This window comes from Somniosus microcephalus, chromosome 12, assembly GCF_052327205.1.
Source record: "Somniosus microcephalus isolate GS21.2 chromosome 12, FLI_Smic_1.0, whole genome shotgun sequence".
Classification (NCBI taxonomy): Eukaryota; Metazoa; Chordata; class Chondrichthyes; order Squaliformes; family Somniosidae; genus Somniosus; species Somniosus microcephalus.
Genome location: NC_140998.1, coordinates 190,545,053 through 190,568,037, shown reverse-complemented (window position 1 = coordinate 190,568,037; position 22,985 = coordinate 190,545,053). Strand labels below are relative to the sequence as shown.

The 22,985-nt window shown below is 44.8% G+C and overlaps 1 pseudogene; it reads left to right on the top strand.

Moving 5' to 3' along the window:
- The window catches only part of LOC147109791 (histone-lysine N-methyltransferase PRDM9-like), a 502,134-nt pseudogene that overhangs the window by 3,665 nt on the left and 475,484 nt on the right, over window positions 1-22,985 (top strand).

Here is a 22,985-nt window from a genome sequence, read left to right as displayed (position 1 = left end):
TTCCTGGCTTCTTAGTGGTAGCCATTTTTGGACCACTCCTTCTGTGTGACAGAGAGAGAGATTTGCAGAGAGACAAAGGGAGAGAGCTTTCTGCATTGACTCAGCGCTCGCACAGGTACTTCTGGCTTCAGTCCAGAACTTTGCAGTTGGATTGATTTTTCAGTGCCATAGCCTTGAGTGGCCACATATTATGGGGGCTGCAATGGGTGGAAACATTGGGTTTCTCCATTGCATTGAGAGGGCTCAGAGACGCCGAGAGAGAGTGCCAATCATGTCCAGATGGAGGAGGGCCAACAGGCGTCGGCACAGGAGGCCTTACCCTCCCAGGGTATACCGCCAGCAGTTCTCATACCTCAACATGTCTGAGGAGCAGTGTATTCGGAGGCTTCGATTCAGAAGGGAGGTGGTCACTGAACTCCGTCACCTGCTTCAGACAGATCTGCAGCCTCAGCTGAGGAGCAGGACATCTCTGTCGGTGGCAGTGAAGGTGACAGTGGCTCTCAACTTCTATGCCACCGGCTCCTTCCAATCCGCTACTGGGGACATTGCCAATGTCTCCCAGTTCGCGGTGCATTGCTGCATCCGCCAAGTCATGAATGCCCTCTTCAAAAGGAGACGTCAGTACATTTCCTTCCCCATCACCCTGGACAAGCAGCAAGAGCGCGCAATGGGATTTGCAAGGATAGCGGCTTCCCCATGGTCCAGGGCGCCATTGACTGCACGCATATGGCTTTGCGGGCGCCTCTAGAGAATGCCGAGGATTACCGCAACCGGCAGGGGTTCCATCGTTGAATGTGCAGTTGGTGCGTGACCACAGACAGCTGATACTAGCTGTCAATGCCCGCTTTCCAGGCAGCAGCCAGGACGCCTTCATTCTGCGCCAGACTTCTGTGGCAGACCTTTTCAAAGCCCTGGCTCACCTAGGAGGTTGGCTTCTCGGGGACAAGGGCTATCCTTTGTGCACCTGGCTGATGACCCCGCTCCGTGCGCCCAGCACCCCTGCTGAAGAACGATACAATGAGAGCCATCAAGCAACCAGGAACATCATTGAGCACACAATCGGCATGCAAAAGTAATGGTTCCGCTGTCTGGACCATTCTGGGGGAGCCCTTCAGTACTCGCCTGAGCGAGTCTCCCATTTCGTTGTAGTGTGCATGCTACACAACCTGGCTATCCTCAGGACTCAGCCACTGCCAGCAGACATTGGAGGTCCACCAGAGAAGGAGGAGGAGGAGGAGCACCAAGACGGGAGGGAGGCACAAAGTGCAAGGGCCGTCCGTCAGCGGCTTATTGCAAGTCGGTTCTAGGCCCCCTCTGAGGGAATGGCTTGTGCCATTGAAAGAACATGAATGGAACCGTTCCGCAAACCTTGAGCCGGTCAAGGCAACAAATTGTTCAAAGAGCAAACATGCACAATCTGAATAAAGACAATTATTTATTTAACAAACTCTGTGCCCTTCCTGCATGACAAACAAATACAGAGAAACCCCCCAAAAAACAGTCAGACTCATAACTGGCTCTCACAACCTGGAGACAATGAACAAAAGAGTTAACCAAAAATGATCCTCGGCCTTCACTAAAAAAAATCACACCATTTTGCCACACCTCCTACTTTTTGGTCTGCGAGGGTGATCTGCCTCGCTTGCGAGATTGGCCCCTTCCCACCCTGCAGCTCCTCCGCAATGGGACCCCAGTGGCTGCAGCAAGGCTGGGGGAAGGCTGCCGAGTGTCAGATAGTGAGTCGGCAGATGCCCTTGGGGGACGGCCTGGACCAGCTCTGGGCCTGGAGGGCTTGGCTGCTGACTGCTCCAGCTCTGCATGGGCGGCAGCAGTCTGTCCTACGGGTGGTGGCAGCTGCAGTGGAGGAGTGACAGTGTTGGCAGCAGGAATGCTGCCATCCTGACAGAGCACAGGCACTCTCTGGTCGGACGACACACTGGCACTCGCATGGGGCAGCGCTGAAGCATGCGCAGCAATCTGCTGAAGCACAGACTGCTGGCCTGCTGCGGCGCGGCGAGGGCCCCGGCGAATCCTGCCCGATCCGGCGAGGGTGGCAGCAGTCAGTGCTCGTGTAGCCCTAATCTGTGTCTGCATCAGACCAGCCAGTGACTGCATGGCACGACTAAGCACTTGTGTGGAAGCCGCCTGTGCTGCACCGAAGTCCTGCAGACTCCTTGCCTGTGCTGACCCGAATTCCTGTACACTCCTTGCCAGTGACTCTATGGAGTCAGGCATCCTTGCCACTGCAGCCATGAGCTCAGTGTGCCTGTGCTCCGCCTGGGCAGCCATTTTAGCGAGGAGCCGCACCTCTGCGCTCACTGTAGCAGGACTGGAGGCCAGACTCTCCCTCCGGGGAGAAGGCCGCCGAGCTTCCCTACCACCCCCCTGCATTGCTGCAGCCCGCTGGCCCCGGAGCTTCACCCTCCTCAGACCCTTCCCCCCCTGCTCCCCTCTAGGGAAGACGTGTCCCCATTATGGCCATGGGCTGCCTTGGCTGAGGGTGGCACTGATGGTCCGGCTTCCTCTTCCTCCTCCTCGCCTTCTGAATCACTCACAGTGGCACCTTGAGGGCCAGCCTCCTCACCTGGCAAATCAGCATCTGAAAGCATGAAGGTACAAGAGTTGCTTTAGCGTGAGGACAGGGCGGCAGCGAGGGAGGCATGAGTGCTGCAATGCACTGCATTGGTTCGATAGTGGCAAAGGATGCTGGTGTGAGGCACAAGTGGAAGGGGAGAGGTCAAAAAGGTGATGACCTTACCATTGCTGTCCACAACAGGGTCGGCATCTCCAGTGGCGACGGGGCCAATCATCCGGCCTGCCATAATCCGTTCCACTCGCTGCTCCAGATCGCTGAGGTCTTTAATTTCAGGACGGCCTCCCCCGGTCCATTGCTGCTGCCTCCTATTGTGCGCCAGCTTGCCCTGCAAGAGAAAGGACGGGCTCTCAGTACAGTGTGAAGCCCTGATCTTGGCTGCACTGCCTCCCATGGTGGAATAGCCCTGACAGTGTCAAGCTCTGATCTTGCCTGCACTGCCTCCCATGGTGGAATAGCCCTGACAGTGTCAAGCCCTGATCTTGCCTGCACTGCCTCCCATGGTGGAATAGCCCTGACAGTGCCAAGCCCTGATCTTGGCTGCACTGCCTCCCATGGTGGAATAGCCCTTACAGTGTGTAAAGTGGTGAATGTGCATGTGAGTTTCATGAAAGGCCCATAGGTGTTGGATGAGGGCTGTGCATTGGGGCTTTCAGGACCCTTTGGCCATAAAGTGATGTGCACATGCAGGGATGAAGAGGATACTGGAAAGGGTACTCACCCTGACAACCCGAGTGAGGTCGTTGAACTTCTTCCTGCATTGCACAGGGGTCCTAGGTACCATGCTGCTGGAGGTCACTCTGTGTGCCACCTCCCTCCAAGCTTTTCGATATTTGTTGGGCAACGGCCTCCTATCACTGTCCGGAAACAGGATAGATCACCTGCGCTCCACTGCGCCAACCGGAACCTTCAGGGCCCCCTCACTGAACCGCTGCGCTCGCTCCCTGGCCCTCTTGATAGTTGTAGGCGTAACAATGTCGCAGCAGGTCTGTCCAGGCCGAGAATCAGGGCTCCAATGTGCAGGGCGTGGCTGCAAGCCAAATTGACCCTCCCCCTTTAAGAGGTGACCGGCGCCAGCGTGTCTGCCTGCAATCGCTAACTAGCCGCACCTGCGCTGCGCCCGCCCTCGGTGGTAGTGCCTCGCCTCTCCGGCTTAGCACCTTAGGATAGTCGTGCTGCGCCTGCTTTAGCGCACCAAGAACCTCTTGGGACGAAGCAAGTCAATTTCACTGAAGGTGGCGATAATTTGCGCCGGGCGCTAAATTTATCGCACGCTCGACTATAGCGCCCCAAACGTGGCGATACTGAATTACTATGTTAAAAAATCAAAAGGTTAAATTATGAGAATAGGTTGCATAGACTAGACATATTCCCTTGAGTATAGAAGATTAAAAGGTGATCTAGTTGAGGGGTTTAAGATGATTAAAGGATTTAATAAGGTAGATAGAAATAAACTATTTCCTGTGGTGGGGGGAGTCTAGAAGAGGTGGGCATAACGCTAACATTAGAGTGAGGCTGTTCAGTGGTGCTGTCAGGAAGCATTCCTTCACACAAAGGGTAATGGAATACGGAACTCTCCCCTCCTTCACACAAAGGGTAATGGAATACGGAACTCTCCCCTCCTTCACACAAAGGGTAATGGAATACGGAACTCTCCCCTCAAAAAACTGTTGTGGTCAATTTGAAAAATGCAAAACTGAGATAGACTTTTGTTAAGCAAGCATATTAAGGGATACGGCGCAAAGGTGAGTGCATTTGAGGTACAGACCAGCCATGGTCTAACTGAATGGCATAACAGGCTCATGGGGTTGAATGGCTGCCTCTTGTTGCTATGTTCCTTGTTCCTAAAAGAAAAATACAGCGGCATTTGGACATTATGAATGAATTGTTTATTTTGCTGTAGTGTGTATTCATTTGTTTCAAGTACCGTGTCATGTAAGCAAGAATTGAAATAGTGTTTCATTATCACCAAGTTACTTGTGCAGAGCATTCATGAAGCTGATCATTTTGATGATCTACATGAATCATGGAGCAAAAGACCCTGTAATGATGTCTTTGAGAGACATTCAGAAAGTGTATTAAACCAAGGGACACATTAGATAGTATTTTATGTGGTTTCGCTATTAAGGTGAAAGCGATAAACGTGTATTAAATCTTGAGGATATGCTACTCTATATTAGTGGAATAGTGAGAGGACATTGTTACAATTTCTGAAAATACTCATAACATGTCATGTGAATGACTCCTGATAACCTGCAGAAATACATGTAAATATGCTTGCAGATGGTTTAGTTCATTAACATGAAACAACTATCTGCGAGTCGTATCGGTAAGATGCTGTGCTCAATTGGACATGTGTTATGCTCACGGTATCTTCTCTGATCATCCTGTTCCTTTTAAGTTTAGGCTAAATATATTTGAATGTGTTGCTTTACTTTTTGGGTCTTTTGATGGTACCTAGCTCTTTGTGTTAGTATCGCCCATACATCTTTAACTATAGCCTTGCACGCATGCCACAATGGATCAGGTCAAAGCTGTGTAGTCCTGTTACATCCAGTCTTGAATGGTGAAGAACAGTTAAGCAACTAACGGGGGAGGAGTGAACATCCATGCACATTCCTATCCTCAGTGATGGCGAAGCCGAGCATGTGAGTGCAAAAGACAAGGCTGAATTGTTGGCAACCACATTCACCCAGAAGTGCCGAGTGGATGATATTTTTCGCCCTCCTCCTGTGGTCCCCAGCATCACAGATGCCAGTCTCCAGCCAATTCAATTTACTCCACATGATATCAAGAAATGTCTGAGTGCACTGGACACTGCAAAGGTCCCAGCAACATCCCGGCAGTTGGGCGGAAGACCTGTGCTCCAGAACTAGCCACGTCTCTCGCCAAGCTGTTCCAGTACAACCCCAACACTGGCATCTACCCGACAGTGTGGAAATTTGCCTGTCAACAAAAAGCAGGACAAATCCCAAACTGGCCAATGACCGTCCTATCAGCCTACTCTCAATCATCAGCAAAGTGATGGAAAGAGTCGTCAACGGTGCTCTTAGGCAGCACTTGCTCACCAATAACCTGCTCACCGACGCTCAGTTTGGTTTCTGCCGAAATCACTCAGCTCCAGACCTCATTACAGCCTTTTGTCCAAACGAACTGAATTCCAGAGGTGAGGTGAGAGTGACTGCTCTTGAGATAAAGGCAGCATTTGACTTAGTGTGGCACCAAGGAGCCCTGAAGTCAATTGGGATCAGGGGGAAATCTCGCCAGTGGCTGGAGTCGCAGCTAATACAAAGGAAGATGATTGTGGTTGGTGGAGGCCAATCATCACAGCCCCAGGACATCGCTGCAGTGGTTCCACAGGGCAGCGTCCTAGGCACAACCATCTTCAGTTGTTTCATCAATGACCTTTCCTCCAAAATAAGGTCAGAAGTGGGGCTGTCCACTGATGATTGCAGAGTGCTAAGTTCCATTCACAATTCCTCAGATAATGAAGCAGTCTGTGCCTGCATGCAGCAAGACCTGGACAATATCCAGGCTTGGGCTAATGAGTTGCAAGTAACATTTGCGTAACATCTCCAGCCAGAGAGCGCCTAAGCTATTCACAATATATATAAATGACCTAGACGAGGGAACTAGATGTAATATCTCCAAGTTTGCAGATGACACAAAGCTGGGTGGGCGTGTGTGCTGTGAGGAGCATGTCGGGAAACTCCAGTTTGATTTGGACAGGTTGGGTGATTGGGCAGAAGCATGGCAGATGCAGTATAATGTGGATAAATGTGAGGTTATCCACTTCGGTGGCAAAAACAGGAAAGCAGATTATTATCTGAACGGCAATAGATTGGGAGAAGGGGAAGTGCAACGAGACCTGGGTGTCCTTGTGCACCAGTCGCTGAAGGTAAGCATGCAGCAGGAGTTTAGAAGAATGAGAGGGGATCTCATTGAAACTTATAAAATTCTGACAGGACTGGACAGACTAGATGCAGGAAGGATGTTCCCGGTGGTCGGGGAGTCCAGAACCAGGGGTCACAGTCTAAGGATAGGGGGTAAGCCATTTAGGATTGAGATGAGAAGGAATTTCTTCACCCAGAGAGTGGTGAACCTGTGGAATTCTCTACCACAGAAGGCAGTTGAGGCCAATTCATTAAATATATTCAAGAAGGAGTTGGATATATTTCTTAAGGCTAAAGGGATCAAGGGATATGGGGAGAAGGCAGGGACAGGGTACAGAATTTGGATGATCAGCCATGATCTCATTGAATGGCGGAGCAGGCTCGAGGGGCCGAATGGCCTACTCCTGCTCCTATCTTCTATGTTTCTATGTTAACCACTTCCCCATGACATTTAATGGCATCATCATCGCCGAATCCTCCACCATCAACATCCTGGGGGTTGCCATTGACCAGAAACTCAACCGGATAAGTCACATAAATGCCGTAGCTACAAGAGCAGGTCAGAGGTTGTGTATTCTGTTGCACGTGACTCACCTCCTGTCTCACCAAAGCCTCTCCACCACCTACAAGGCATCTCAGGAGTGTGATGGATTACTCTTCTTGCTTCAATTGGTGCAACTGCAACAACACTCAAGAAGCTCAACACCATCCAGGGCAAAGCAGTCCCCTTAATCGGCAGCCCATCCACCACCTCAACCATCCACTCCCTCCACCACTGACGCACCGTGGTTGCAGCGTTTACTACCAATAGGATGCACTGCAGCAGCTTGCCATGGCTTCTTCGACAGCACCTCCCAAACCCGTGACCTTCACCACTTAGAAGGACAAGTGCAGCAGGTGCATGGGAACACAATCACCTCCAGATTCCCCTCCAAGTCACACACCATCCAAACCTGGACATATGTGGCCATTCCTTCATCGTTACTGAGTCAAAATCCTGGATCTCCCTATCTAACAGCATTGTGGAAGTGCCTTCACCACATGGACTGCAGTGGTTCAAGAAGGCTCACCACCACTTTCTTGAGAGCAACTAGGGATGGGCAATAAAAGCTGGCCTTGCCACCGACGCCCATGCCCCAAGAATGAATAAAAGAAAAAAATTAACATCCATGTCTGCAGTGTCTTGACAAATTGAACAATGTTGGATTACTGAAGTACAAGTCCGTCAGTCTTCCAGGCTAGTCTCAATTGGAAAGATTATGCATACAAAGTGTTTCATTCATCATGTTTCAGTGCCATATTTTATGAAACTTCTACAGTTTCTGCACTCCCTTTCCATGTACGTATGTAGTTGAGCCTGGCTGGAACACTGAAACTGGCATTGTCAAATTTTCTTCACTTAGCCCAGTTGCTTGAGGAATTTTAGTGTTTAAAAGGAGTACAGCTTCAATTGTATACAGTCAAGGTAATGTGTGATCATTATTCCAGCAAAACCCTGTTGTATAACTTCCTGAGATCATTTGATCAATTAAACTTGGTTTGAGTTATTATCAGTTGTAATTTGGACATAGTTTTTAGTGAACTATTCAAATTCCAAGTTACATGTTATAGTTACTTTCATGGAGGAATCTTGTATTCCAATAAAAGTTAATTGAAAGGGGTCATGTTTAAAGCAAAAATGGTGTGAATTTGATGTGGAATTATTAATGTTTTTATACTTCCTGTTACAGCATTTTCATAAATCTAATTAAACTTTCTCATGCAGGAAATAGATTGCCTCATTTATTTTGACACTTAATTTGCAATGCATGAAAATGTGTGTACACCTTGGGGTGACTATGATAGAAAATACCAGGAAAAACAAAACAAACTCGAAGGAACTTCAGAAATTGTGCACATTTTGGTTGCCAAAAACCACACTGAATAAATTCCAAAATACACGTTTCCAGCGTGCCATTGATTTTCAATACCCTGTTCAAAACATTTTTTTAAAACAAAAATGTAATTTATTGACTACACATCTAATTTATAATATTACATTTTCTAGATGGCACTCCCTGTGTTTACAGGAAAGTCACATCCAACATTCCCACTCTGTCGGTCCCACGCAGCCCAGGACCGGCTTTTCAAACGTGAAATTTCACGCATGCGCGAACCTTTGAATGGGCCACGCAACCCCTTAAAGGGACCGCGCACCCAAAAAAAATTTGGGGTAACATTGGTCACATCACACTACTTCTGTCATTCTGTCACACCTGGGTGTCATGCTATTTCTCTCATGCTTGGGAGTTAATTTAAAAATGTATGGTATGTATGTTTATCCGTGTATTTGCGTTTGAGTTGTCCAAGTGCTGGGGGTGCTGCTGCTGCTTCTCCCAGCTCTATTCCTCCAGATGGTGCTGCAGCTATGTTGTATTGTATTTTATGTTTATTTTTTCCTTTCCTGCACTGCTTCCTGTAGGTAAATCTTATTTTAAATGTATTTACCTTTTAACTTATATTTGCTGTCTTCCTAACTTCTATTACCTGTCTCCCGGTCCTCATTGTCACAGAGCTCCTCCGCCGTCCCCAGTCCTGCTGCCTTCTCTTCCCACTGCCACCGGGCCTGTTAAAGGGGAAGTTGTTGAACAACGCTTCAGTTAAAGTGGAGTGACACAGCTTTTAAGGTATAATGCTGAGCAAGCAGGATAAGTACATGGGAGAACAGCCAGCCTCCCATCTTCTACCCTCCATAAACTTGGGCTCATCCAAAACTCTGCTGCCCGTATGCTCTGGAATTCCCTCCCTAAACCTCTCTGCTTCTCCATCTCTCTCCTCCTTTAAGACCCTCCTGAAAAACCTACCACTTTGACCAAGCTTTTAGTCACTTGTCCTAATATCTCCTCCTTTGACTTCTGTAGATTTTTGTCTGATTATGCTACAAGAAGTGGCGTGGGATTTTTTTTATGTTAAAGGCTCTATATAAATGCAATTGTTGTTGAGAGGAGGGAAAAATAGAAAGAATCTTAAGTAATTACTGCAAACCACTGTTGGAGACAGGGTTGGATAATTGAAGAACAAACAGCTATTCGCATTTTAAGGAAGTTCTGTGATGTGTTGGGTAAATATTATAACAAATATGTCTATGAGCCCTTTATCTTTCAGTATTTTAGGGCATGTAATAATTTGATCTTGTCCTGAGTCAAGTTTCAGTAAATTTGCTGTGTTGCATTTATCTACTGTGTGACTGTAATGCACGACCCAGACAACCTGTGAACAATGCCGAGGGAAACCTTCTAGTTTTTATTTATTTATTTTTAAAGTTTGTATTTTTCCCTTTTATCATAATTTAAAGTGATCTTGTATTGAGAATTGCTGCATTAAAGATGAGCACTAAGGTTTTAAATATACACAATGGCCCAGAAATTCGGGTCTCCACGGGTGAGTACGCATGGGGCACTCACCCGTAGGCCCGATGGAAGTGCCGGTTTCCTGCATGCACTGCGCGTGCGCGGGAAACTGGCACTTCCGTTCCTCTAAACGAAGGGGCTCAGAGGTTGAACGCGTGTGCAGGAGGGGCTGCACGTGCGCATCGAACTTCGGTCTTTTTTACAGGTTTTCCCGGGAACGTAAGCCTGCAGAATTTAGAAATGTAAAAAGCAGGCATAAGGCCTGCTTTTTACAAGGTAAGTGGTGAATTAATTAAAATTAAAACATTTTTTCCACAGGTTTATTATTTTTAAATACTTTAAAGCAAGGTAAGTTTATTTTTAGCCCCGTTAGAAAATAAAATTATTTTTTTCAAAATTTAAATTATTGTTTAAAATAGTTATTTCATGTAATTGATAGTTTATTTAAAAAATGTGAATTAAAAAAAAAATTATTTGAAGATTTAGTGCTATTTTGGGGCCATAGTATTTATAAGTCTTGGCAGCACTTCCTGTCAGACTTATGAATGGAGCATTCCCTGCTCCGATTGGCTCCCCATGGCCCACGTGATCCCAGGGGACGCATCGAACTAACTGCGCCCCTGGGATACGCAAGCACTGCGCGCCGGCAGCTGGACCAGGCCCTGGATCGGAATTCCACGGGGGCCCACAGCTCAACGGCCGCGCGCAAGGTAAGTGCAGGTCGGGGGTTGCACCCGCGGGAAGCCCCGACCCGAATTTCTGGGCCAATGTTTTGAATTTTAAACGTTAGCTTTAATTGGGAACTCATCAGTGTCAAAATTATTAAAGTACAATATCAGCTTGGGGATAGAATTCATAATCCAAAATTAATTCTCCTAAAAGCATTGAAGTTCCTGGAAATGTAGTTAGGTGCTTATCGAGATTCACCTACATTGTGTTAATTGTCAACAACCCTGTAGGTAATTCATATCGAATTCAGTTTATGTTAACACTGATTGAACTCTTCTGTAGAAATTGTATATTGTCTTAGTGTGCTTATCTGAGCTGGTTATTCCTTTTGCACAGTTATTTTCTGGCCAGCAGCAAATCAGGCATGATCAAATTAAAATGAAGAACAGGGGACTGCATGATGAGTAAGTTATAACACCTCGGTGAATTGGGTTTAAATCTAGCCCAGACAGATGGAACGAAATTCTCCCTTATGTGAGACCTGTTAAGACTCCTAAGCAAAATGAAGCCCGATAGCTTCCAGTTCTATACAGCACAAAACCCAGTGGGTGAGAGTTCTCCACAGAAAAGTGCCTTCAAACTCAGCACAATCAACACCATTTTAACCCAGTGATGATGAAGGAACAGCGATACACTTCTATGCCAGGATGGTGTGTGACTTGGAGGGGAACTTGGAGGTGGTGGTGTTCCCATGCGCCTGACACCCGTGTGCTTCCAGGTGGTAGAGTTTGCGGGTTTGGGAGGTGTTGTCAAAATAGCTTTGGCGAATTGCGGCAGTGAATCTTGTAGATGGTACACATTACAGCCACGTTGTGCCGGTGGTGGAGAGACTGGATGTTTAAGGTGGATGGAGTGCCAATCAAACGGACTGCATTGTCTTGGATGGTGTCAAGCTTCTTGAAAGTTGGAGCTGCACTAATCCAGGTAAGTGGAGAGTATTCCATCACACCCCTGACTTGTGCCTTGTAGGTGATGGAAAAGTTTTGGGGAGTCAGGAGGTGAGTCATTTGCTGCAGAATACCCAGCCTCTGTCCTGCTCTTGTAGCCACAGTATTTATGTGGCTGGTCAAGCTAAGTTTCTGATCAATGGAGACCCCCAGGATGTGGATGTTGGTGGAGGATTCGGCGATGATAATCCCGATGAATATGGGATTAGATTAGACAGGGCTTGATGGCCGGCGCGGACACGATGGGCCGAAGGGCCTCTATCCGTGCTGTATTACTCTATGACTCTATGACTCTATGAATGTCATGGGGAGGTGGCTAGACTCTTTCTTGATGGAGAGGATTATTGCCTGGCACTTGTGTGGCGCCAATGTTACTTGCCACTTATTAGCCCAAGCCTGGATGTTATCCAGATCTTGCTGCATGTGGGCACGCACTGTTTAATTATTTGAGAAATTGCGAATACAACAAAACACTACAATCATCAGTGGACATCACTACTTCTGACCTTATGATGAAGGGAAGGTTATTGATGAAGTTGATGAAGCAGTTGAAGATGGTTGGGCATAGGGCACTGCCCTGAGGAACTCCTACAGTGATGTCCTGGGGCTGAGATAATTGGCCTCCAAAAATCACAAACATCTTCCTTTGCTATGTATGACTCCAGCCAGTGGAGAGTTTTCCACCCTGATTCCCATTGACTTCAATTTTACTAGGGCTCCTTGATGTCACACTTGGTCAAATGCTGCCTTGATGGCAAGGGTAGTCACTCTCACCTTACCTCTGGAATTCAGCTCTTTTGTCCATGTTTGGACCAAGGCTATAATGAGGCCTGGAAGCCGAGTGGTCCTGGCAGAACCCAGACTGAGCATTGGGGAGCAGGTTATTGGTGTGAGTGCTGCTTAATAGCGCTGTCAATGACATCTTCCATCACTTTGCTCATGATTGAGAGTAGACTGATTGGGTGGCAATTGGCCGGATTGGATTTGTCCTGCTTTTCATGGACAGGGCATACCTGGGCAGGGCAATTTTCCACTTTGTCAAGTAGATGCCAGTGCTGTAGCTGTACTGGATCAGCTTGGCTAGAGGCGCGGCTAGTTCTGGAGCTCAAGTCTTCAGCACTACAGCTGGGATGTTGTCGGGGCCCATAGCCTTCACTATATGCAGCGCGCTTAGCCATTTCTTGATTGGCTGAAGTCTGGCTTCTGTGATGGTGGGGACCTCAGGAGGAGGCCGAGATGAATCATCCACTCGACACTTTTGGCTGAAGATGGTTGCGGACACTTCAGCCTTGTCCTTTGCACTCATATGCTGGGCTCCACCATCGTTGAGGATAGAGATGTTCGTGGAGCCTCCTTCTGCTGTTAGTTGTTTAATTGTCCTCCACCATTCACGACTGGATGTGGCAGGACTGCTGAGCTTTTTTGATCCTTTGGTTGTGGGATCGCTTGGCTCTATCTATAGCATGCTGCTTTCGTTGTTTAGCAGCATGTAGTCCTGTGTTATAGCTTCACCAGGTGAGCACCTCATTTTTAGGTCCACCTGGTGCTGCTCTTGGCATGCCCATTGAAGCAGGGTTGGTCCCCTTGCTTGGTGGTAATGGTAGAGTGAGGGCTATGCCAGGCCATGAGCTTACAGATTGTGGTGGAATATCATTCCGCTGCCGCTGATGGCCCACAGTGCCTCATGGTTGCCCAGTTTTGAATGGCTAGATCTGTTCCGAATCTATCCCATTTAGCACAGTGGTAGTGCCAAGCAATGCAATGGAAGGTCTCCCCAGTTTGAAGACGGGACTTAGTTTCCACAAGGACTGTGCAGTGGCCACTCTGACCAATACTATCATGGACAGATGCATCTGCGGCAGGTTAATTGGTGAGGATAAGGTCAAGTAGGTTTTTGCCTTCGTGTTGGTTCTCTCACCACCTGCCACAAGCCCATTCTAGCAGCTGTGTCCTTCAGGACTTGGGCAGCTCGGTCAGTAGTGGTGCTACCGGGTCACTCTTGGTGATGGACATTGAAGTCCCCCACCCAAAGTATATTCTGTGCCCTTGCTACCCTCAGTGCTTTTTCCAAGTGGTGTTCAGCATGGAGGAGTACTGATTCATCAGCTGAGGGAAGGCGGTAGATGGTAATCAGCAGGAGGACTCCCAGGGCCACTCCCTCCACACTGTATACCTCTGTGCCGCCACCTCTGGTTTTGTCTGTCTTGCCAGTGGGACAGGGCACATTCAGAGATGATGATGGAGCAGTCTGGGACGTTAGCTGATAGGTATGATTCTGTGAGTATGACTATGTCAGGGCATTGCTTGTCTAGTCTATGGGACAGCTCTCCTAATTTTGGTATAAATCGTCAGACATTAGTGAGGAGGACTTTGCAGGGTCAACTGTACCATGTCCGAATCCGATGCCGGATTGTCCATCTGGTTTTATTCTTACTGTAACTTTTTGTAGTGGTTTGATACAACTGTGTGGCTTGTTAGGCCATTTCAGAGGGCAATTAAGAGTCAGCCACATTGCTGTGGGTCTGAAGTCACATATCGATCGGACCGGGTAAGGATGGCAGGTTCCCTTTAGTGAACCAGTTGGGTTTTTACGACAATCCGATAGCTTCATGGTCACCATTATTTTTAGTCCACATTTTTCGAATTAACTGAATTAAAATTCACTGCCATGGTGAGGTTTGAACTTGCGTCTCTGGATTATTAGTGCAGGCCTCTGGATTACTCGTCCGGTAACAACTAGTAAGCTGCCGTACCTCGTTCCGGGGAAATCGACCCGTTGTGCAAATCAAGCATAATGGAGCTGATTGGTTGATAGAATATATGCTGTGTATGTTATTTACAGAATATGAGATATGTACAAGATATTTATGGAAAGCTTTCCATTGGAGATTAAATCATTGAAAGATTGCTTCACTGTTTGATTAATTGCCTATCAAGGAAACATAGATTCAGGATTATCAGTGGGAAAACGAAGGGAAGTTGGAATGAATTGTTTTTACACTGTGATATTGGAACATGGAATGCTTTAGCACAAGTGACTGTTGAGGCAGAATCGATAACATCATTTAATAAGGAACTGGAGAAGTACTTGAAAGGAATTGTATAAAAGATGTATAAAATAGTATAAAACTTAGCCGTGGCGCAGTTTGTAGCACTCTCGTCTGTAAGTCAGAAGATTGTGGGTTCAAGTCTCACATCAGTGACTTCAGCACAAAATCCAGGCTGGCATTCCAGTGAAGTACTGAGGGAGTGCTGGACTGTCGGAGGTGCTGTCTTTCAGATGAGACTTTAACAATCTCCCTCCTCAGGTGGATGTAAAAGATCCCATGGCACTATTTTGACTAAGAGCAGTTCTACCCGGTGTACTGGCCAATATTTATCCCTCAACCAACATCACTAAAACAGATTATCTAGTCATCATTAAATTGCTGTTCGTGGGAGTTTGCTGTGTGCAGAATGGCTGCCGCGTTGCCTACATTACAACAGTGACTATACTTCAAAAGTACATCATTGACTGTAAAGCGCTTTGTGATGTCCTGAGGTCATGAAAGGCGCTATATAAATATCTAACTTCTAGGGAGAAAAGGCAGGAAAATGTAATCAGATAGCTGTAGTTACAGAACTAGCTGAGGGACAGGCACAATGGTCCGAATAGCTACCTCCTATCCTGTAATTTCTGAATCTATAAGCAGTACAATAAATGATAAAGCAGATGTTATGTGCTCTTCGGAAGGAATAGGCTTGATGGCCCGAATGGTTTTTCCATGCTTTTTTGTGTTTTGTTTACTGGATGGTTTCCAGGTAAATATGCACATTCAAAATGACTTGCTTATAGTAAGGTAATGGTTCCTCTAGACACGACTATCCCAATGCTATCCTCGCCAGGCTCTGCAAAATGACTTGCCTATAGTAAGGTAATGGTTCCTCTAGACACGACTATCCCAATGCTATCCTCGCCAGTCTCCCCAAAATGACTTGCCTGTAGTAAGGTAATGGTTCCTCTAGACACGACTATCCCAATGCTATCCTCGCCAGTCTCCCCAAAATGACTTGCCTATAGTAAGGTAATGGTTCCTCTAGACACGACTATCCCAATGCTATCCTCGCCAGTCTCCCCAAAACGCTGTTCAGGCTAGTTCATTTGGAAAATCTCAAAACTGAGATTGATAGATTTTTGTTAGGCAAGCGTATGAAGGGTTACGGAATCAAGGCGAATCGATGGAGTTACGATACAGATCAGCCAGGATCTAATTGAATGGCAGAACAGGCTCAAGTGAGTGAATGGCCTTCTCCTGTTCTGGTGTTTCCACCTTGCAGCCTCTGTAAATTTGAGCTCATCCAAGACTCTACTGCCCAAGTCCTAACTCATACCGAGTCCTGTTCACCCATCACCCCTCTGTTCGCTGACCTACATTGGCTCCCGGTCCGGCAACGCCTTGATTTTAAAATTCTCATCCTTGTTTTCAAATCCCTCTATGGCCTCACCCCTCCCTATCTCTGGAATCTCCTCCAGCTGTACAACCCTCAGCTCTCTGTGCTCCTCCAATTGTGGCACCTTGCGCATCCCTGATTTTCATCACTCCACTATTGTAGGCTGTGCCTTCAGCTGCCTAGGCCGAAAGCTTTTGAATGCCTTCCCTAAACCTCTCCCCTAAACCTCTCCTCCTCTCTACCTCTCCTCCTCTCTACCTCTCCTCCTCTCTACCTCTCTTTCCTCCTTTAAGATGCTCCTTTAAAACCTACATCTTTGACCAAGCTTTTGGTCATCTGTCCTAATATCTTGTTATGTGGCTCGGTGTCAAATTTTGTTTGATAATGCTCCTGTGAAGTGCCTTGGGACGTTTTACTATGTTAAAGGCACTATAAAAACACAAGTTCTTTTTGTTATATAACCTCTATTCACTGGAATCCTAATGTACCTCAAATCAAGGGGTTTTGTTCCTAATTTCAAACAACATTGCTTTGTGTGTTTAATGCAACAAGATTTACAAACCTGTTATTTTCTGTGCAATATCTTTATTAAAACAAGTAATTCAAATGCTTTGAAGCATCCTTTGTGGTAAAAGCCAACTGTATTGGAGCACATTACAGGACCCTTCATGTTACCATTTTTTTTCATTAATGCAGCATCTGTATTTTTTGATCTTTAAGCTTTATTTTCTCTACTGAATTTGGTATGATTTCATGCAGAATTTGCATATTAATCACAAATGATAAATTAATCAACTTGAATACAAACACTAATACGATAGCAAAATACTGTGGACGCTGGAAATCCGAAATAACAACAGAAAATGCTGGAAAGACTCAGCAGGCCAGGCAACATCCATGGAGAGAGAAACAGAGTTAACGGCCCAGAAATTCGGGTCGGGGGCTTCCCGTGGGTGCAAGCCCCCGACCTGCACTTACCTAGCGCGCCGGCCGTTGAGGCCTGGGCCTGCGTGCATTTCCGGTCTGTGGCCCGCTCCAGCTCCCAGCACGCTGTGCTTGCGTGATCCAGCGGCCTGTTTCTGTGCTGCAGACTCCATGTAATTCTATTGTGATAGATCTAACAATGTGTTTGTATTAAAGGTATTGCTATGGGTACCCGCATGAGTCCTAGCTATGCCTGTCTTTTCGTGGGATAGAACTTCAAGATCTTAAAACAAACAGTGCTAAGTTATATTGCCAGATACAGGTCAAGCCTGAGGCTGTCATGCTGAAACTAGAACGTGCTCTGCTAGGCCACACATTAAAATTCTGCTTTTAGTTCTAGCCACTGAGGCACAAGGGAGCCATCTGAGCTCTGGAAGGGGGGCAAAGAATGGCAATAAGGCTGATCCCTAATGTCACAGTGTTAGGAGGAATGGTTAGAAAATGTGGACTCTAGCCTTTAAAGAGGGTGTATGAGAGACAACCGTATAAAGGTATGGAAAGCACTAAGTGGAATTGAAAAGGTTAATATTGAGCACTTTCAAATTATACCACAAATCCACAACATTGGAGCCTAGCTACAAAATGGTAAAAGAGGATTGATACTAGGAAGCAATTCTCCACACGAGCACTGATTTAATAAGATGTCAGGTTAGTCTAGTTGGTAGTACTCTTGTCTGAGTCAGAAGGTTCTGTGTTCAAGCCCCACTCCAGACTTGAGCAAATAATAAAGGCTGATACTTAAGGGCCATACTGAGGGAGCGCTGCATTATTGGAGGTGCTGACTTTCAGATGCAACATTAAACTGAGGCCTTGTCTGCCTGCTTGGATGAATTTAAAAAGTGTCTCAGTATGCAGATACACAGATCATTAAAGGTGGCAACACAAGTATACACAGCCGTAAGGACGACAACCTGAATTGTTTGTTTTGTACCTAGAGGCACAGATTACAAAAGCAAGTAAATTATGTTGAATATGTATAAGATCATAATTTAGCTGCAGTTGGAGTATTGTGTGCAGGTTTGGGCAATTATAGGAAGGATATAAAACCAATGTAAAAGTTACAGTATAGATTCACTGGAATGTTATTGGGAATGAGCAGATATGGTTACTTGAGAAGTTAAGGCTTTTTTCACCCCACTAAAGCTGAGAAGGTTAAGAAGTGATCTGATAGAGGATTTCCAGATCATGAAGGGCTATGATGCGGTAGATCATAAACATTGTTTCTACTGGTTAGAGAGTTTAAGATAATCCAACAAAGAATTTGGGTGGGGTGGGGAAGGGGGGAGAATGTTCTTTCCACAGAGGATGCTTAGATTGTGGAATATGGAATGCTCTGTCATAAATCATTGTTGAAGCAGAATCCATAAATTCTTTAAAAAGGGAATTAGATAGTTGCTTGAAAACGAGGAGTATTAAAGGGTACGGGGGGTGCGATTAGATTAGGTGGCTCCCCTCTCCTCTACCAAACTCCTGCCCCCTCTGACTCCCTGCCACACCTGCCCCTCACGCAATTTTAATGTTCTTTGATAGATACTGGCAAGGGGACTTGCCATCTCCTCAGCCAATTCCACCAGCATCCTTGGATAGAAATTGTCAGAGTTCTTCATTTAGTTTAAGCATTCTTTAACTTGTTGACTATGCTTTCCATTGTGATGCTAAAGATTTCCAGTTTGTCCTGTCCCATATGCTGTGCCCTCAATTCAGGAATCTCCTCCAACTTTAGTAGTGGTAAAAGTGACCACAAAATAATGATTTAATAATTCTGTCACTTTTCTGTCCTCAGTCGCCACTTCTATACTGCCATTGGTAAATGGTTCAACTTCACTATGCACCTTTCTCTTGATGTTGATGTACCTAAAGAATGTTTTGTTGTTGTCCTTTATATGTTCTGATGTATCCTGCCCATGCTTCATCTTTGTGTCTCCTCTTGGCATTCCTCACCTTGATTCTATAGTCCTCCCTAACCTGTTCCTTCCCTCTACAGTTAGAATATTTTCTTGGAATAAAACAAAGTCCTGAGTAGGCAAAATAAGTATTAATAGTACTTCTCGTGCTTCTTGATAACAGCACCTGTCATATCCCTCATACCTGACATCACCTGTCATATCCTTCAGGTAGGAGCTTTCATATGAAATATGTAAACCATATGCTCCATGCATAGCCATCAGAATTCAAAAAGACCTACAGAATCTGAAGATAGACTTTACTTTTATTCTCTTTGTTGTGGCGAAATAAAATTAATTAAATCCGCACACTAGTCTGTAAACAGTAAAAAAGCCAAGCAGTTTATTTAAAACACAAAACTATTCAACAGTACAATACAAACAGTCCGCGGCGGTATCTAAAGGCTGATCAGGGAGTACAGCTAGAGCTCCTTAGCTCGTTCCTGGCTGTCTCCTCGATTGACTTCAGTTTCTGTTATTTAAGTGTACAAAAGCCGTGGATACCTCATGCACAGCTCATGACATTGTTCTAATTGGCTTAAAGCCCACATGCACAATTCGTTACATTGTTCTAATTGGCTTGAAGCCTGCATGCACAATTGCTGATTGTCACATGATCTTTATGATCTCATCAGTTGTTCCCTACGTGATTTTACTTCCCTAGTTCGTGGCTGGTGCTTCTGTCTCCGCTGTCATCCTGTGTGCAAGCTGCACTGTTAACCCGTTAATTCCACTTCACTCTTATTTTCTTTGAAGAAGAAAGGCAGCTGCTTTAAAGCTAATACCAAACAAAAATACAAGGGAAATTATGCTTTGTAGCTTTAGGACAGTCCATGCCCACATTCACACACATTAGTTAGCCTTTTAACCACAAGGAATCTGCATTTGAATCCAATATCACAATGCTGAAATTAATATAAACAATTCCTAATTCAGAATTTAATGGCTGGGGCTACTTTACTGTGTCCCATCCTGTTAACAAAGTACTTTGCATTCACACTTGCTGCATTAATCCAGTAAATTAAGCAAAGAAAGAACTTGCATTTATGTAATGCCTTATCGTTTCCTCAAGACGTCCCAACGCACTTTACAGCCAATGGATTACTTTTGAATCACGGTTATGTAAACAATCGTGGCAGCCAATTTGCACACAAGATTCTAAAACCAGCCAATGAATAACCAGAGAATCTATGTTTTGTGGTGTTGGCTGAGGGAGTCTATTGGTGACTACACTGGAAGAATTTGCTGTGTTTCTTGAAATAGTAGCATGTGATGTTTTACTTCCACATGAGCAGGCCTTGATTTTCATTTTCATTTGAAAGCTGTCACCGCCAACAATGCAGCACTCGCGCAGTAAGTACTGCACTGAAATGTCAACCGAGGTTATGTGCACAAAACATAATGGGCTTGAACTCAACATTTTCTGATTCAAAGGGGACAGTACGACTAAATGAGCCAAGCTCAGCTTAACTTTTAGCAGGATTGCCAACACAAAATCTGTTTCTATAGAAACCGATAAAGGCCATAAAGTAGAGAAACATTCTGAGGAATTCTGCATTTTTTTTCTTCTTCATATATACAGTTAGGTCAGTGTTGTCCAATAGAAATCACTGATTACCCACAGGTGTGGCTACGGTGGCACCATTTTAGCCACATGCACTAATTTTAAAAGAAAGACTTGCATTTATATAGCGCCTTTCACGACCTCAGGACATCCCAAAGTGCTTTACAGCCAATGAAGTACTTTTTGAAGTGTAGTCACTGTTGTAATGTAGGAAGTGTAGGAAACATTAGTAAAAATAATAATAATAATCAACTTTATTGTCATTGTTAGTGCACAAGTGCAGTACAACGAAATGTAGGCTTGCGGCTCCCGAGAGTGTACATTTAGATTAAGACATTTAAACATTCAACATTCATTTGGCTTGTAATACATTAACATAAACATAATAAAGTGCATTGACAGATGTGCAGGCTTTAGAGTTTATTTGTGGAGTTCAGTAGGATGACAGCCCTGGGAAAGAAGCTGTTCCTAAATCTGGTCGTTTGGGTGCGAATGCATCTGTAGCGTCTCCCAGATGGCAGGGGGGCGAACAGACTGTGGCTGGGGTGGGTAGGGTCTTTGATGGTCCGTGACCTCCGTAAACAGCGTTTCTGGTATATGTGCTCTATGGTCGGTAGCCGGGTGCCGGTAATGCGTTGGGCAGTTTTGACTACCCGCTGCAGGGCTTTCCGGTCATAGTAGCTACAGCTGCCATACCATACTGTGATACAGTTCGTCAGGATGCTCTCTATTGTGCAGTGGTAAAAGTTAGAGAGAATTACACATAATATAAGTAGATGTACTTCCGCATCTTTGCACTCTTTCTCTTTCACCAAAGTTTGGAGTTCTGATATGAATTCATCAGACACAGTACATCTTAGTGCAGCTTCTTGGAGCTGTTCTTCCAATTCGTCAAACTGACCATGTTGACAGCTCTCTTTATATAATGTTGCTGGTGTTTCCCGTGTTGCACAACATTTTAGCAGATATCCAGTAAATGGTAACTAAGGAAGTAAAGCACACCCAACAATCAAAAAACACTTGCACACTCTGCTTTTAGTCTTACCAATTTTATCAATAAATGTCCAGAAAGGTTAAAGTACAAGTGCATACGTTGTGTGGATATGAGTATTGAGATGCCCAATAAGGGTGTCTATTTATTTTTTATTTACTAATCAAAAATGCAGTTAGCTGGATTCCCAATTAACCACATGTGGCTAGTGGATAACATATTGGACAGCACTGAACTAGGAGAACTGTTATTTTCACAACAAAGGTCATCTCCAGATATTGCCCTTAAAATACAATGGCCCAGTAATTCCGTTCCAAACGCGTGAGTACGGTCGGGGTACTCACGCGCCTGGCCGGAGGAAATGCCGGTTTTCAGCATGCACAGCGCATGCGGGGAAAACCGGCATTTCCTGTCCTCTGAACGAAGGGGTTCAGAGGCACAGCGCGTGGAACTGCACAGGCAGCGCGTGCGCAGTGAACTTCGTCGATTTCATTCATGGATTCAGTGAGGTTAAGTCCTTACAACTTACACATGAAAAAAGCATGTGCAAAGTTGCTCCAGAGGCTGCGGAGGAAGATATATTTTATCGTGGAGCTTCTGAAAGGCAATATTTTTGTTTGGGAAAGGGAGGAAAGTTATTTTAAGAAATGCTGAGGTAAGTTTTAAAGTTTAATTATTTTTTTTTTAAACGGGTTTTCAGTACTGTAGGTAGAAGGAGCAATTGTGGCTGTGTGAATTGAATTTGCTGTGTTTATTAAATGCGAAAATGACTTCTAAAATGAGTAATGTAACATTTCCAACATTTTTAAGAAAGAAACTTTTCATCAGTAATATATTCTTTTAAGTAATTATGTATGTGTGTCCGTATATATTCCTTTACATATATGTATGCATGTATATATTCCTTTACTTATGTGTATGAATGTATGTATTTAATTATGATTTTCCAATAAGTTACTTTCTCTGAAAGTCATAATTAAATACATACATTCATACACATAAGTAAAGGAATATATACATACATACATATACGCAAAGGAATATATACAGACATACATACATAATTACTTAGAAACTTTTCATCAGTAATATATTCTTTTAAGTAATTATGTATGTATGTCTGTATATATTCCTTTGCGTATATGTATGTATGTATATATTCCTTTACTTATGTGTATGAATGTCTGTATCTAATTATGACTTTCAGAGAAAGTAACTTATTGGAAAATCATAATTAAATACATACATTCATACACATAAGTAAAGGAATATATACATGCATACATATACGTAAAGGAATATATACGGACATACATACATAATTACTTAAAAGAATATATTACTGATGAAAAGTTTCTTTCTTAAAAATGTTGGAGTCATTTTCACATTTAATAAACACAGCAAATTCAATTCACATAGCCACAATTGCTCCTTCTACCTACAGTACTGAAAACCCATTTTAAAAAACAAAAATAAACTTTAAAACTTACCTCAGCATTTCTTAAAATAACTTTCCTCCCT